The sequence below is a fragment of the Lycium barbarum genome, chromosome 12, assembly GCF_019175385.1.
Source record: "Lycium barbarum isolate Lr01 chromosome 12, ASM1917538v2, whole genome shotgun sequence".
In the NCBI taxonomy this organism is placed as follows: Eukaryota; Viridiplantae; Streptophyta; class Magnoliopsida; order Solanales; family Solanaceae; genus Lycium; species Lycium barbarum.
The window spans coordinates 86,983,544-86,998,548 of record NC_083348.1 but is presented as its reverse complement, the minus strand read 5'-3'; the positions used below and the strand labels follow the sequence as shown (position 1 = coordinate 86,998,548).

The 15,005-nt window shown below is 36.1% G+C and overlaps 1 long non-coding RNA gene across 1 annotated transcript; it reads left to right on the top strand.

The window, feature by feature from the left end:
- The first annotated feature begins 3,902 nt into the window (after positions 1-3,902).
- LOC132622959 (uncharacterized) lies at positions 3,903-7,300 on the top strand. Its single transcript, XR_009576052.1, has 3 exons — positions 3,903-5,039; positions 5,703-5,759; positions 6,849-7,300. It is a non-coding gene; the product is annotated as an uncharacterized LOC132622959 (long non-coding RNA).
- Positions 7,301-15,005: the final 7,705 nt, after the last annotated feature.

The window sequence follows — 15,005 nt, the reverse complement described above, 5'->3', positions numbered from 1 at the left end:
TATGTGTGCCAGTGGAGGCTATGGAAGTAGTGCTATATCACATGATTATGTTTATGAGTATATGAGGTGTATTAAAAAGAGAAATAATTTTTAATGTAAGTAAATCATGATCAAAAATTAATTATGTGACTAATTGGTTAAACATTGGAATAAAGTGGAAGAATAAGGAGTTGATTATGGTATTAATTGAATTAAATGGAGAAGCCTCATTTTTCATTTTTTTTTTTTGGACAAAGCCACGTGTAAGAAGCAGCATATGATGAGTAAGGCTTGATATGCTATATGGCATCCTAGGAGTTAAAAGTGGCAAGTACTTATTAGTGGACCCCACCATCCAAAGCATTAAAAAAGGAAATTACACTTGAATGTATATCATTTTCTCATACATAATTATTCCAGCAACTACATATACGTAATGTATTGCAACGTTTTGGCCCCTATTTTTTTACGAAGTATGTTCATTCATATTCAAGAAGGACTAGGCCCTGCGTTGATGCAACAATATTACGAAAAATAACATAAAGATTATACTCACGTCGGTGTCATCTATTTAGTAGCAAACTGGAGATTTCTTGGAGGTGAATTAGTGTGGAAGAAGAGTAGTTCTTGTAATATAAGGTAAGAGTTCTACTCTACTAGATATATTTAAATTCGTCCAGGTCATAGTTAAATTGTGAGACGGGAACTACGAAATTAATTGCGGGAAATCGGATAAATTGTTATTGTTATCATGTGGACTGTTTGGTGGTTGTTATAAATTATTTAGTGAGCTGGAATATCGTGAAATTTGTTGTAGCTATTGTTATCCTGCTTGTTGTTATACTATGTATATACGAAAATAAAGAAGTGTATACAAGTATCGATATAGGAATTGATGAAATAAACGCGAACTTACGAATAGAATTGTCAATTGATATAGTTGGAGTTGTGGGCTGTTTTTCTTGTTGTAAATATATGATATAAAGCCGAGATTTGTGGTAAATGACGCCCTTATCATATTGAGAATATTTTTAAGGTTAAGAAGAAAACATACGAAAAGGTGCCATGGAGTATATGGATTGTAATTCGAGCTTGTCGCTTGTTATAGAGTATTATGAAGTTGTTATAGACATGCATGCTGTGTTTTTGGGATTTATTTGTTGTTGGGCTGATATACCAAGTTGGGAGATGCTAATGATATAGAGGAGATGCTGCCCGTTTCGTTTTAGACTTAAGTCATCAATTAATATATATGATATACGAAAGCCTTCTTAAGTCACGTGTAAGTGGGGAGTACAGCTGACTTCGAGAAATAAGTTAACTGTTGAATCGATGGTAATAGTAATTATGAGGTCGAGATCAATATGGTAAAAAGGAAATATTAGAACAATTTGGAAGGGCTTGTGATAATAAAAGATGATTGAGAAAGGGGTTATGTAGAAGTAGTGTTTTCCGAAGAATACAGAGGTAGCATAAGATTCCTCGTATACAGAATAAAAAATGGACATAGACTGGAGAAATGGTAAGAGAATTCAAAAGGAAACACCTAAGATAGACGTGATTAATTGAGTACGAGTATAGAACAAAAGGGAAATATAAAGCTATGAACTTAAAGGTGTAGTATGACGACAAGGTGATAAGATAAGATTGTTATTAAGATGAACTCGATATGATTTTGAGTAAGTTAGAAGTCGGTATTGTGTACACGACAAGGGTAAAAGAGCATAAGGCATAAAGGAGTACTGCGTGTATATGACTTCACCTCGGAAATAGTGAAATCCTTAAAAGACGAAGACTATAGGCCGGAGGAACCAATAATGTATTGTAAATACATTAAAGGAAACAGATGATATGGGTTGGGATAGAGATAATACTACAAGAGAACTTTGGACACTTATCATCGGAGTATAAGTGCTATCTAATCGATAATTTGGAACGACTATAGGTACTAATTAATTACTGATTGGAGTAAGTGGAATGAGGCTCGGGATGAGTTTCTACATGGATTGCATTACTCGAGTACAGATGGTCAAATGAGATTTTGTACTATACATAGAAAGGTTCTCGTCCCTTCGAGAATTGTTAAGGTTTCGTACCCGGATAATCAAAGTCATAGATTATAAAGAAAAGACAGGGATATGGTACAGTATACCAAGCGAAATAAAAAAAAAAAGAATCATATGAATTTGAAATTGGAAATGGGGACATGGAGCAGAATATAAACAGATAATGGTATAAGTGCACCCTTAAGGGGGGAAGCTGGTGAGAGAAATGCAAGTGTAAGATGGAAACTAATGACACTGCAATATATTTGATATGGATACTTAAACTTCAAGTGAGATCCCTTGCGGAAACAAGTTAGTAAGATCTGAAAGCCAGCAATAAACGGATAGAAGTCAGGATGATATTGGAGACAGTTTATTTGTAAGATCTTGAATGATATGACATTAAAAAGTGGGTGCTTATAAAAATAAAGAATACGACAAGAGAATGGTAACGAGTAACTTAAGAGATATTATAAAGGATAGCTACGCTATACTGGGTTAAAGGCTAAGATGTTGGCAATAGAGTTGTTCGCTAATGATATTGCGATTTATAAGTAGTAAGGAGAAGGGGTAGAGAATCTCCTATAGTAGGATACGAGAAAATCAAAGGGTGAATAAAGGAGGGGAAAGAAGTATGACAAGATAGGCTACGAGCGCGTTTTAGTACGGATGAATTAAGTAGAGCATAATGAATCAGGAGAAGGAAAGGCTATGACTAAGATTGGATATGCTTTGTATAAGTTGTACAAGAATAGTCATGCAACTTACGAATATTTGTATACTAAGGATGAGACAAAGTGAGTATTTGATAAGAAGAGTAAGGATTCAGTAATAACAATGTGGCTGTGATAGTTTGGATACATTAAGGGAAGGTGTAAGATGGTTTGAGCTAGATTACTGAGATGGGATTAGTACTGAGGGCGAATAGGACATGGCCATTGTTGAGCCCCTGAGCCCCGATACCGATTGAAAGGTACAAGAGGAAAATGCAAGGTAAAGCATAAAGACTAGCGAAACGACGCTAAGGTATTTCTCGGGCTAATTTGAGTACCTTCGTATATTCTTGTAAAGATTGCAACATAATGTGTGACAGAAAAACTAAGAGCAAAATCTGAGCAAAGAAGCAATAGAAGAGTTTGAATTAAAAATAAGGAAACGACACGAGATAATATGCCTAAAGTGTTACGAGTTGGGTTAAGGGAAATTATGAAATGATTTAAGCGAAATGATCAGAACGAGCTGGTTACTAGAAGATAGTGAATATATATGTCAGACCAAAAATTCTTTCAGAATTATATAGCAAGATTACAGAGCGGCTTTATGTAAAGTTATTATATGAAGGAACTTCAATGCTACTCGATAGCCAACTCTAAAGATCGAGATTAAGAGCTAAAAGGTAAAGTGACAGTGAAAGTCGAGAAGTGATATATGATGCTGAAGATTCCAGATTATGGACTATAACCGCAGAGCAATGTAAGATTATTAAAGTAAAGTAATGTAACACCTTGGAAAATTTCGTTTTATTCGTAGAGTCTGCGAAGAGTCTACAGGTTACCAGAGGCATGAAACATTCCAGGGATTATAAAAGTCTAATAGATCAACGAGGGACGTCTATGCGTTATAAAATCTTATATAAAGGTTAAGAGGTAAGACGAAGTGAATGAAACGTCTTAAGGGAGTAACTTAAAGAGGAAGAAGGAGTCGAACTATGACTAAGTGCACCAAAAAGAGAATAAGATTTCGGCAGAAGAGCTCGCAATACAACTGTCAACCAACTACGAAATAAAGAGGAGAGTAAAGATAACGACGCGGAATTACTACCTCGAGAGGCAAGAGCAAGAGGAAATATTACGGGAATGGTCACTTAGAGATCTGGAATGTGTCACAATAAATTGAAGGGAATCGACCAACGAAAAGGGCATGTGAAGGGCATAATTCAACAAAAGGACACTTGAGGAAGTATTGGGAGTACAGGACTGGTTTAACATTCGAGGACGAATGTTCTAAAGGGGGGAAGGACGTTACATCCCGTATTTTCATAAGTTGGAAAGTGTGCGAGTTATATGATATTAGTAACGGACACGAGGTTATCCCCCAAGCTTATAGGTGGTTAAAGTGATGGTACGCATGTATCGTAAGGATTTGAAGTTAAACCAATCGAAGAAAATAAGTTTCGTCGAGGTTCAAAATTTATTTGAATGGAATACGGTCCAAGCTATAATATCCCGTATTTTTGGACTAGAAAATTTAATTGTCCAACATGAGCAAATTTACCCGACCCCGGAGAATTCGATCGTATCCAAGGATGAAAATCAAGAGCTCGGTGTATACGAGAAATGAAGTCTCAAAATTATTTAAGACGAAAAAGTGGGACGACGATGATTGAAAATAATATTTTATGTGTGCCAGTGGAGGCTATGGAAGTAGTGCTATATCACATGATTATGTTTATGAGTATATGAGGTGTATTAAAAAGAGAAATAATTTTTAATGTAAGTAAATCATGATCAAAAATTAATTATGTGACTAATTGGTTAAACATTGGAATAAAGTGGAAGAATAAGGAGTTGATTATGGTATTAATTGAATTAAATGGAGAAGCCTCATTTTTCATTTTTTTGTTTTGGACAAAGCCACGTGTAAGAAGCAGCATATGATGAGTAAGGCTTGATATGCTATATGGCATCCTAGGAGTTAAAAGTGGCAAGTACTTATTAGTGGACCCCACCATCCAAAGCATTAAAAAAGGAAATTACACTTGAATGTATATCATTTTCTCATACATAATTATTCCAGCAACTACATATACGTAATGTATTGCAACGTTTTGGCCCCTATTTTTTTACGAAGTATGTTCATTCATATTCAAGAAGGACTAGGCCCTGCGTTGATGCAACAATATTACGAAAAATAACATAAAGATTATACTCACGTCGGTGTCATCTATTTAGTAGCAAACTGGAGATTTCTTGGAGGTGAATTAGTGTGGAAGAAGAGTAGTTCTTGTAATATAAGGTAAGAGTTCTACTCTACTAGATATATTTAAATTCGTCCAGGTCATAGTTAAATTGTGAGACGGGAACTACGAAATTAATTGCGGGAAATCGGATAAATTGTTATTGTTATCATGTGGACTGTTTGGTGGTTGTTATAAATTATTTAGTGAGCTGGAATATCGTGAAATTTGCTGTAGCTATTGTTATCCTGCTTGTTGTTATACTATGTATATACGAAAATAAAGAAGTGTATACAAGTATCGATATAGGAATTGATGAAATAAACGCGAACTTACGAATAGAATTGTCAATTGATATAGTTGGAGTTGTGGGCTGTTTTTCTTGTTGTAAATATATGATATAAAGCCGAGATTTGTGGTAAATGACGCCCTTATCATATTGAGAATATTTTTAAGGTTAAGAAGAAAACATACGAAAAGGTGCCATGGAGTATATGGATTGTAATTCGAGTTTGTCGCTTGTTATAGAGTATTATGAAGTTGTTATGGACATGCATGCTGTGTTTTTGGGATTTATTTGTTGTTGGGCTGATATACCAAGTTGGGAGATGCTAATGATATAGAGGAGATGCTGCCCGTTTCGTTTTAGACTTAAGTCATCAATTAATATATATGATATACGAAAGCCTTCTTAAGTCACGTGCGTATTCTTACGATTATAGGTTTATCATATTAATTATGGAAGTTCTTGGATGGACTGAACTCTTGAACGACGTGAGGTATGTAAAGCCTATCCCTTATTTCTTTTGGCATGTCCTAGATGTAAGTAAGATATGATATGAGCCTTGGGGTAATTCTACTCTCTAGTTCCAAGCATGACTCATGATTTTCATTCGTTTCTTGATGTTAGAACTCTCAAGATAGTCGAGTTATTGCCCTCGAGTATTTTATATGATTGAATAGTAAATGATGCATAAGAATTCCTATTCCTAAAGGATTCTAAAATGAATAATGTCCTTAACTTTCATAAGTTGTCTCGTATTGATTCGATACATGTCTATGATCCCTGAGACGTTATTTAATATAGTTCATAATGATATTCAAAGAGCCACTAGGATGGCTAATGTTCTTGATTTCCAGAAACTATTTTATTATGTCTTGATACGTGTATATAATCCTCGAGGTTCTATTTTTATATAATCCACATCGACATTCGAAAGGTATTTGATATGACTATTGTCTTGGTTTTCAAATGATGATTCGTTTTGATTATTCTATTGAGTCTCAGATATGATGTAATTTGCATATGGTTTCTCACTACTCTGCTCGTGCATGCCTCAATACATCTTTCACTGAGTCCCGGGCCAGGACATGTTTTCGTGCACAGATCCACTGCATTATTCACCGAGTCCCTCACTAGAGGGCCGGGACACGTTATATATATGTATATGATGATATGATGACATGATGATATGATGATATGGGGATGGCGGCCAGGATGGCACATGATGATCTTATTCACCGAGTCCTTCACTAGAAGGCCGGGACACGTTATATATATATATATACATGATGATGATATGATTTTATTTACCGAGTCCCTCACTAGAGGGCCGGGACACGTTATACATATGCATATGAACAGGATGATTCTCTAATGGTGACATTAAGTTTCATAATGAGTTAAGTCTGATATTGACACCATGATTTATGATTCAAAGGTAAGCCTTGTGGTTTTCTGGTTATTGTACTAGTTTTCTGTACTCCTCACTTCAGTATGACCCTGTTTATTGTATTTATGCTTTACATGCTTAGTACATATTCCGTACTGACCCCCTTTCTTCGGGGGGCTGCGTTCATACCCGCAGGTACAGATGCTCACGTTGGTAACCCGCCAGCTCAAGAGTCCTATTCAGCTATCTTGGAGAGCTCCCTTGTTCCGGAGCCTAGATTTTGGTACAGAATCTCTTGTGGTGTATATGTATTTTATCCAGGGGTACGGCGGGGCCCTGTCCCGTCATATAATACTGTTGTTACTCTTAGAGGTCTGTAGACATATGTATGGGTTGTGTATCGATGTTGTTCAGTTGTGTCTATATGGCTTATGTTTTGGGACGTTCTCATTCGTAGTGGCAGCCTTGTCGGCTTGCGTAGATATATATATATATATATGTTTTGAGAAGTAATGTGTTATGATAGCCTTGTCGGCTCGTTTATAGCAGGGATGTTCCCTTATATATTATGAAAGCCTTGTCGGCTTATGTACTATAATGTCTGTTGAAAGTTGTACTTCCCAAGGAGACAGGTTGTTGTGATACGTCTAAATAATGCGACAGTTTTGAGACGACGTCTTGCCTTGGTATTGATAAGTCTGTATTATGCTAGTTGTGGATGATTATAGTTAACAGGTACATACGAGTGTCCAGGTCGGGCACTAGTCACTGCCCACGGGGTTGGGTCGAGACACTTTGCTTGAAGATTAGTCATGTTTCAAAATACCGAAATATCAATATTTTTATATACAACTTAATACTTTTTTTTTGCGTACACTAATCTCGGCTCATTACATCAAGTACACCTAAACGTTTCGATCGTCGTTTTAGAGGTTCTAAAGTGCCCCGAAGTAAGTTTTATTTGTTTGGAAACTTGTTATCCTTAGGTTTAAGTGTCATATTTTATAGAGTTTTGATTAATTTAGGACGTCGCACGAGTTATTATTAATCGACAATAAAGACTAAGATAACTAATTATCATTAAGAAAATAATAACCAAAAATATATATAAACTAATTATCATTAAGAAAATAATAACCAAAAATATATAGAATATTAACATAAATGTACACTTTATTTACAAATACACAATCTCAAGTCCCACATCTGGGAGCCTTTAGAGTACGGCTAGGCCTAAGGCCAACCCCACCACCCTCACCATCATCTCCATCCCCCTTCATCTTCTTAATATGTACATGCTCTATGGCGTGATCATCCTTGCTTTCCTTCCTTCCCTTCATTCGACCCGGACCCTAGTTCATAACATGCTTCCTATGGGAGATGACGGTGGGAGTGGGACAACAGCATCAGGAGTCTCGTCAATCTCATTAGGAGACTCATCCACAGGCGCAGAAGAATGAACCTGAAATAACATATAAACAATTTAGTTTAGATTTATTCTAAACTAAACATGAAATAAACATTTAATTAATAAATTATTTTATTTTATTGTAAAAATCAAACCTGTGTGTCGACGGCTTCCTGAGATGGCTGGTGAGAGGGCTCCTGAGCTGGCTCCTGAACGATCTCCTGAGTGGGCCCCAAAGCTGTAGCTGGAGCCGGAGATGGGTCCATAGGCGTAGAAGAATGAACCTGAAATAACATATAAACAATTTAGAATAGATTTATTCTAAACTAAACATGAAATAACATATAAAAAAAATAATTAATAAATAATTTTATTCTAAAAATCAAACCTGTGTGTCAACAGTCTCCTGAGATGCCTGGTGAGAGGGCTCCTCAGCGGCCCCCGGAGCAGGAGATGCAGAGTGTGCCAGAGCTGCAGATGGTGCCCTATCAAACACAAAGTCCTCGAATATAGCGTCAAAGTCCAGATGTAGGCCACCCTGTAGATCACGAACCGGCCGCTCACCCTGTGGATCACGAACTGGTGGAGCTAGAAATGAAGGCCAGCGCACATAATCTGACAAAGGGTCCGACATATACAGAGGTGTCTGTGAAGTCGACGGCCGGTAAGAACTCGATGGGATCTCTGAAGCCGAGGGAGCCTCATCACCTCTGCGATGGCCACCAGCTCCTCGGCGACCACGACCACCTGCTTCCTGAGGTGGGGCACCGGGAACACACTCACCGAGAAGCTCAAAGTCATGTGCCTGTCGCATACCAGTCTCGGCAAGCTCAATCATCCGTGCTGCATACTCCACTGTCTCGGGGGCCTCCGTACGGGCAGTGCTTTCATAGCGCATCGTCTGAACGGTTCGTACCTGCATATGTTTGCAAATATTGACAATTGAATAAATTTGTAAAGTAGTACATAAGACGATGGATTAAGTTTAAGACTAATAAAACTTACCAGTGCCTCATACGCTCCTGCGAGAGATACATATCCTAGGCCATCTAGACGATGCCTAGAGGGGTTGCCAATAATGATGCGAGTGATCCGCATGTACCACTCTATGTACACATGGATCGGAGTGTCATGTCCGATCACCGCTAGGATCGTCATCCTCGCATCCCAACTCTGGACCTGCTGCTGTATATGGAGCCGTCATGCATCATCGACGCCCGCACGCTCGTCCTTCACATAGTGGTCGTGCGCCCAATCCGTGGCCGCGGGTATATTCTGTACATACCCAAACTGCCGTAACACGCGGTCGGGCGTGTGGTACTCAACGATATCCATATGTATCAATGGACACCGCGACATCCTCATGTGCTGACCAGCCCTACAAAACGCCGGATCTCATCCAAAATATGATCATACGGCGTCCATATAAAAGCTTGTAAAAAGAATTGAACTAGTTAACAATAAAAGACTAAAATAGTAGCTATGTGGTCTAGCGTGTGGATCCAAAATATGAACATATCGTCTACGCCGTCATGCGGTCTAGCTGATCCCTAAATGGGAGAAGGCTGTGGTGCGTCTCCGCACGTCGGCGTACGCCTCGCGACCATCTCCGCGCGTATGGCATCGGCACAGCAAGATAGTCAGCGGGAGGGTGAGCTGGTATAAGCTGAAAAGGTCTCAACCTAGTCCACACCCATATCTGATATAATCATTTAAAAAATGTTTTATCAGTCATCGTTTTAAAAAAAATAGATTTTGTGTTATTACCTTAAGGAGCGAGCAAAATGCAGAGACCTCTACCCTTGTGTCCATTGAACGTCGGCAGAATCCTCGATACATGTAGCCCAACGCAGCAGCGCCTCAACAATAACATCCTAACTCGGCGAGATCGTCGATATACCGAAGATACCTCAAGCTAACATGCGAACCCGAAGAGTTTAGGAACAGGATGGCCCCGAATATGATGAGTAGGTATAGACGCGCACGTCTGTCAACATCAGCCTGAGGCGTGTCCTCTCCAATCAGATGTTACATGTCTATGAGGCGCAAGTGAGCATAAAGGGCCGACAACAAAAGCCGACTCTGACTCGAAATATCACCATCCTGAGCCGTGAAACCAATGAGCCTAGTCAACTCATCCCAGTAAGGTGGCAGCACCTGAGGCTCCTCAATATACAATGGGCGTCCATCAACTTGTAGCCCATAAATGACCTCCACATCGTGGAGGGTAATGGTAGCCTCACCGGTGTGAAGATGAAATGTGCGCGTCTCCGGTTGCCACCTCTCAATGAAGGCCATCACTAGCGACCTATCGTGTTGTACCCGACCAACTTTGACGCATCGGTAGATACCGCCCCGACGTAGATATCCAGGACATGAGGATGTGGGGGGCGAGCAGCTAAGATCTCCCATGATGAGTTCCCTAATCGGGTACGGACCTGAGCCTCAGGCTATAGGTCGGATGCCCCTATATGCTGCGACCTATGCTCCGGTTGAAGATATAGTACCTCTCTGTCGAAGGGCCTGGATCAAGAGGGTGGTGATCCATCTGTTTTACGCATTTTAAATCAATCATTAACAAGTAATATTAGTTATGTAATCTTTTATCGAAAATTATATTAAGGATTGTGGTGATCCATCTGTTTTACGCAAGGGTTTTCAACTATTAACTAACAAGTAGTATTAGTTATGTAATCTTTTGTCGAAAATTATATTAAGGATTGTGGTGATCCATATGTTTTACGCAAGGTTTTTCAATCATTAATAAGTAGTATTATGTAATCTTTTATCGAAAATTATTTTAAGGATTGCGGTGATCCATCTGTTTTACGCATTTTAAATCAATCATTAACAAGTAGTATTAGTTATGTAATCTTTTATCGAAAATTATATTAAAGGTTTTCAATCCTAAACTAAGGGTTTTCAATCCTAAAATATAAATATTAATAATTAATAAGTCAAATAATTAACAATTAGCATAAACAATTAATAAATAGATAATTAACTAACTAATCAAACAATTAATAAATTATTATCATATATTTAATAAATAGATAATTTAGTTTTCCAAATGAGTTCTACGCCGCTCTATTCCGAAATCCAACCTTAGAAACTTGTTCCTGCACTTCAATATACCAAGAATATTGACTTTCGGGTTGAAAAACAACACGAAAACGACGTTTTGGGAGGTTGGGAACCACTGAATCGCCCTTTAATGGCGGGTCTTCTTTTTTTTTTTTTTTTTTTTGAAACTGGGACCATGGTGTGGAAGGAGGGTCTGGGCAAGTTTTGTTGGCTTCTTTCACGCACGAATTTCGTGCGTGAAACTTAATTATGTGTTTTTTTGTGCTATTTTGGTTCAACTTTTTTTTTTTAACCCACAAAAGTCGCGGACTCAGCTTTATATGGAGTACATATCTATAGATGGCTAAGGAAGCAAAAAGGATGAAACAGAAAGGAATCTATATATTATATAAAGTTAGGCATAGACAATCTTATGTGGCATCTCTGTATGGTCTCCATTGACATTTATCTTTTTTCTCCTCTTTTTGAATTTTCCCCCTCCATTCTATTAGTTTAGTTTATATTAAAAAGCCTAATAATCTTTATTAAATTTTCCAAACAGAATTAGTTTTGTACCAATAAAGATGGGAGAGTAAAGATAGCCTTTTATTGTTGTTACATGGGAGAGTAATTTTTTATTAATATGCACTGCTGCTACGTGCGAGAGCAATTAAATTCTTATTAATGTGCATTAATGTCTCAAAAGGAGGGGTTAAAAAGACAAAAACCTAAATCTCATGCATGTTGCCAAAGTAACTTTAAGTACAGTTGAGGATCCACTTCTTTATCCGCAGAACTATGCCAACAATTTTTTGAATGAAAACATTACACTCTTTGAGTCTTATGATTGGCTCTTACCCAGCATTAGTTAAATTTTGATAATTCATGCTATGCTATTTGCTCGAGCAGCGTGGCACACTTAGTGATATCTACCTCAACGTTGAATGCATTTCTTCTAAGGTAATTATATTCATTCTCTAATTTTTTTTCTTGATTAAATCTGTTCAGGAATCTGACATAGTGTGATTTTGAAAGTTTTTTTTTTTTTTTTTTAACTGAAATTTTCATTTTATTATAACCAGGAGAGCAAAAGGGGATACTTACAAGTAACCATCCTGCATAGAATGACAGACCATTCTTGCATATTTAGAGGGGTATCCTCCTAAACCTGTAAGATCTCAAAAGAATAGTTAGAACAAATAATGAATCTTCATCATTCTGAGATTCACCATTTGTGATTTTGAAAGCTGCTTATGAGATTCAACGTTTAAAAGTAAAGGCAAAACTTAACTTCTTAACAAGAAATGATGTGTTGCCTAGCATTTTCTGTGAATTTGATTAGAGAGTCTAAATAACTAAAGCAATGGTAAAGAAATGCGACAAATTAAATCCATTCATACCAATAAAAGAAATGTGTCATTTTGCAGCTATTTCTTTACCATTGCTTTAGTTATTTAGACTCTCTAATCTTTTGTCTAACAGAGGAAAATGATATCTAAATATTCATATAATTTACATAAGAATCTGAACCATAATTTAGTTAAATATTTCTACGGCAATAAGTAAAATATTTTTTGCAAAGAAAATTTTCTTTTTTGTTTCTTACCTTTCTATTTTTTATTTTATTTCTATTGTTTTGAAAGATTGAAATCTCACACTAATTAAGTGTATGCAACTCATTTCTATTGTTTTTGTTTGTTGGACTGCTCCACTTAGTAATTGCTCTGGTGGACAATTCATATTATATAGTAATCAAAAGAACCAAAATATATGGTAAAACGAAAATGAAAAAGAAGAAAATGACTACTAGCACAAATAAGATAAGCACCGATTAATATAAGGATTCAAACGAAAAATTGTTAGGTTTGATGATATGAAAAAAAGCGACTCTATTAAAGCTATATATAATATTGTATTAGTTCTTTTCATATTGCTAATGATTTATTCTCCAATTAAACTGCTTGGTTTTTCATATTCTAACTGAGAACTCTTTTCATATTCTCTAATTAAATTGAGTAATTAATGCATAATAATCTTAATCATTATTATATTCTATAACATGTTTTTGTGTAATTTTAGTAGTTTGTTATATTTTATCGGAAAGATCTTTGTGCCACACTGATTTTGGCCACAATGACCCAAATGAGAGTAGTTCAATAAATTTACATGGGTATCTAGGTTAAATTTAATAATTTATGCCTAGTCTATGTCATTTCTACCCTTTCTTCCCAAGTTCATTAATTCAAAATTTGCATGGAATCCTCTCTCATCAATTCAATTTTGGGGTTTTTCCCAAAAAGGCTATGGCGATCTTTTTATAAGTGTGGCCAAATTTGGGCCAAATTAGTGTGGTAGTTTAGCAGCTTTATTGAGATTTGAAAATATTATTTTTGTGGTTATTTATCTTTATTATTAGGGAGTTAGGAGAAGAAGAAGAAGAAGAAGAATTAGATTTGGGAATATTTTTAGGGAAAAGGACACTGTGTGTCCACTCAGCCAAACTAATTCCACATTTAACCACTGTTTGGGCTTAATCCCACTAGGTGTCCGGTCGGCCCAAATAATGCCAAAAAATGGTCGGTCGGCCCAAAATAATGTCAAGGCTGGGCGGCCCAACAGCCCAGGCGCTTAAAAAAATGACTTTTTGTGGCGACTAAGTCGCCACTATAACGCTGCTACAACATATATACATATGTTGGAATTATATATACGCTTTATACACAAGAATTATATAGTTTATATACAAATGCTGGAATTAATCATACATTTATTATACATAAACTAGTCAATTTAACCGCGCTTCGCGCGGTCATTAAAATAGACCACTTATATTATTCCAATTAGATGCAAAATACGTCAAATTATCCTTCACAAATTTATTTCCTTTATATTCTAAAATTAAACGATTTTCTTTTCTAGTAATTGATCGTGTACTTCGCTAATTTCCAAAAATAAAATTGTAACAATTTAAAACTTTTATATAACAAAATGAAAATTAAATAAAAAGTTAAGGAACTAAAACTAAATTCGTTAAAATAATTATGATAAAAATGATTGTCGCCTGTTCCGTAGCTTGTTGAATTTTTTCAGTGGAGAAGTTTAATTATAATTTATTTTAAATAATTAATTTTCATGTTCGATTTTAATATAGAAAGTGCATCCTAACACTAATTTTTCACTTGTTCTTTAGTACACTAAAAGCTTAGTGTAGTTATCACTTCTTGTTTTATTCCTTCCTTAATTTTTGTTTACTTTTTCTATGAACTCCTTTTCTTGTCAAAACTTTCAACACACTAAAACCTATAAAAGCATTAGAAAAGGAAGTTGACAATTTTATCGCGTCAGAATTAGGTTGCTTATGATCAAAGTAATGCTATCCAAAATATTTTTTCAATTCTTAATTTTTCTTATCACCTTTGTTAAAAGGTCAAGGGCTTGAAATTGTTTGATAGTATCTGCAAATATTATTTGTCATTTAGATTTAAAGAGAGTTTTTGAAAATTAAGATTCTCACTTAGAAAATATTATTAGGTACTGGTCTTCTTGTCCCACGATGAAAGATATTCTTACTTAAATGTGGACACAAATTAGCAATAACATCTATATAATCATTGAAATGTTCTCGTTACTTTGCTATTCTAAGAGCCCGTTTGGCTTAGCTGATTTAAAGTAGCTGATAAACATTTAGTGTTGATATGTATTTTTAAGTGCTGAAGCTGATTTGATAAATAAGCAGTTACACGTTTGGATAAAAGTGCTGAAACTAATAATAAGCTGCAGAAGTGTTTGGCAAAAAAAGTGCTGATAAGTATTTTTTATGTTAAAGTGACTTAACTACCCTTAAAATCATTTACACTAATAAGAACGTTATTTTTATAAGT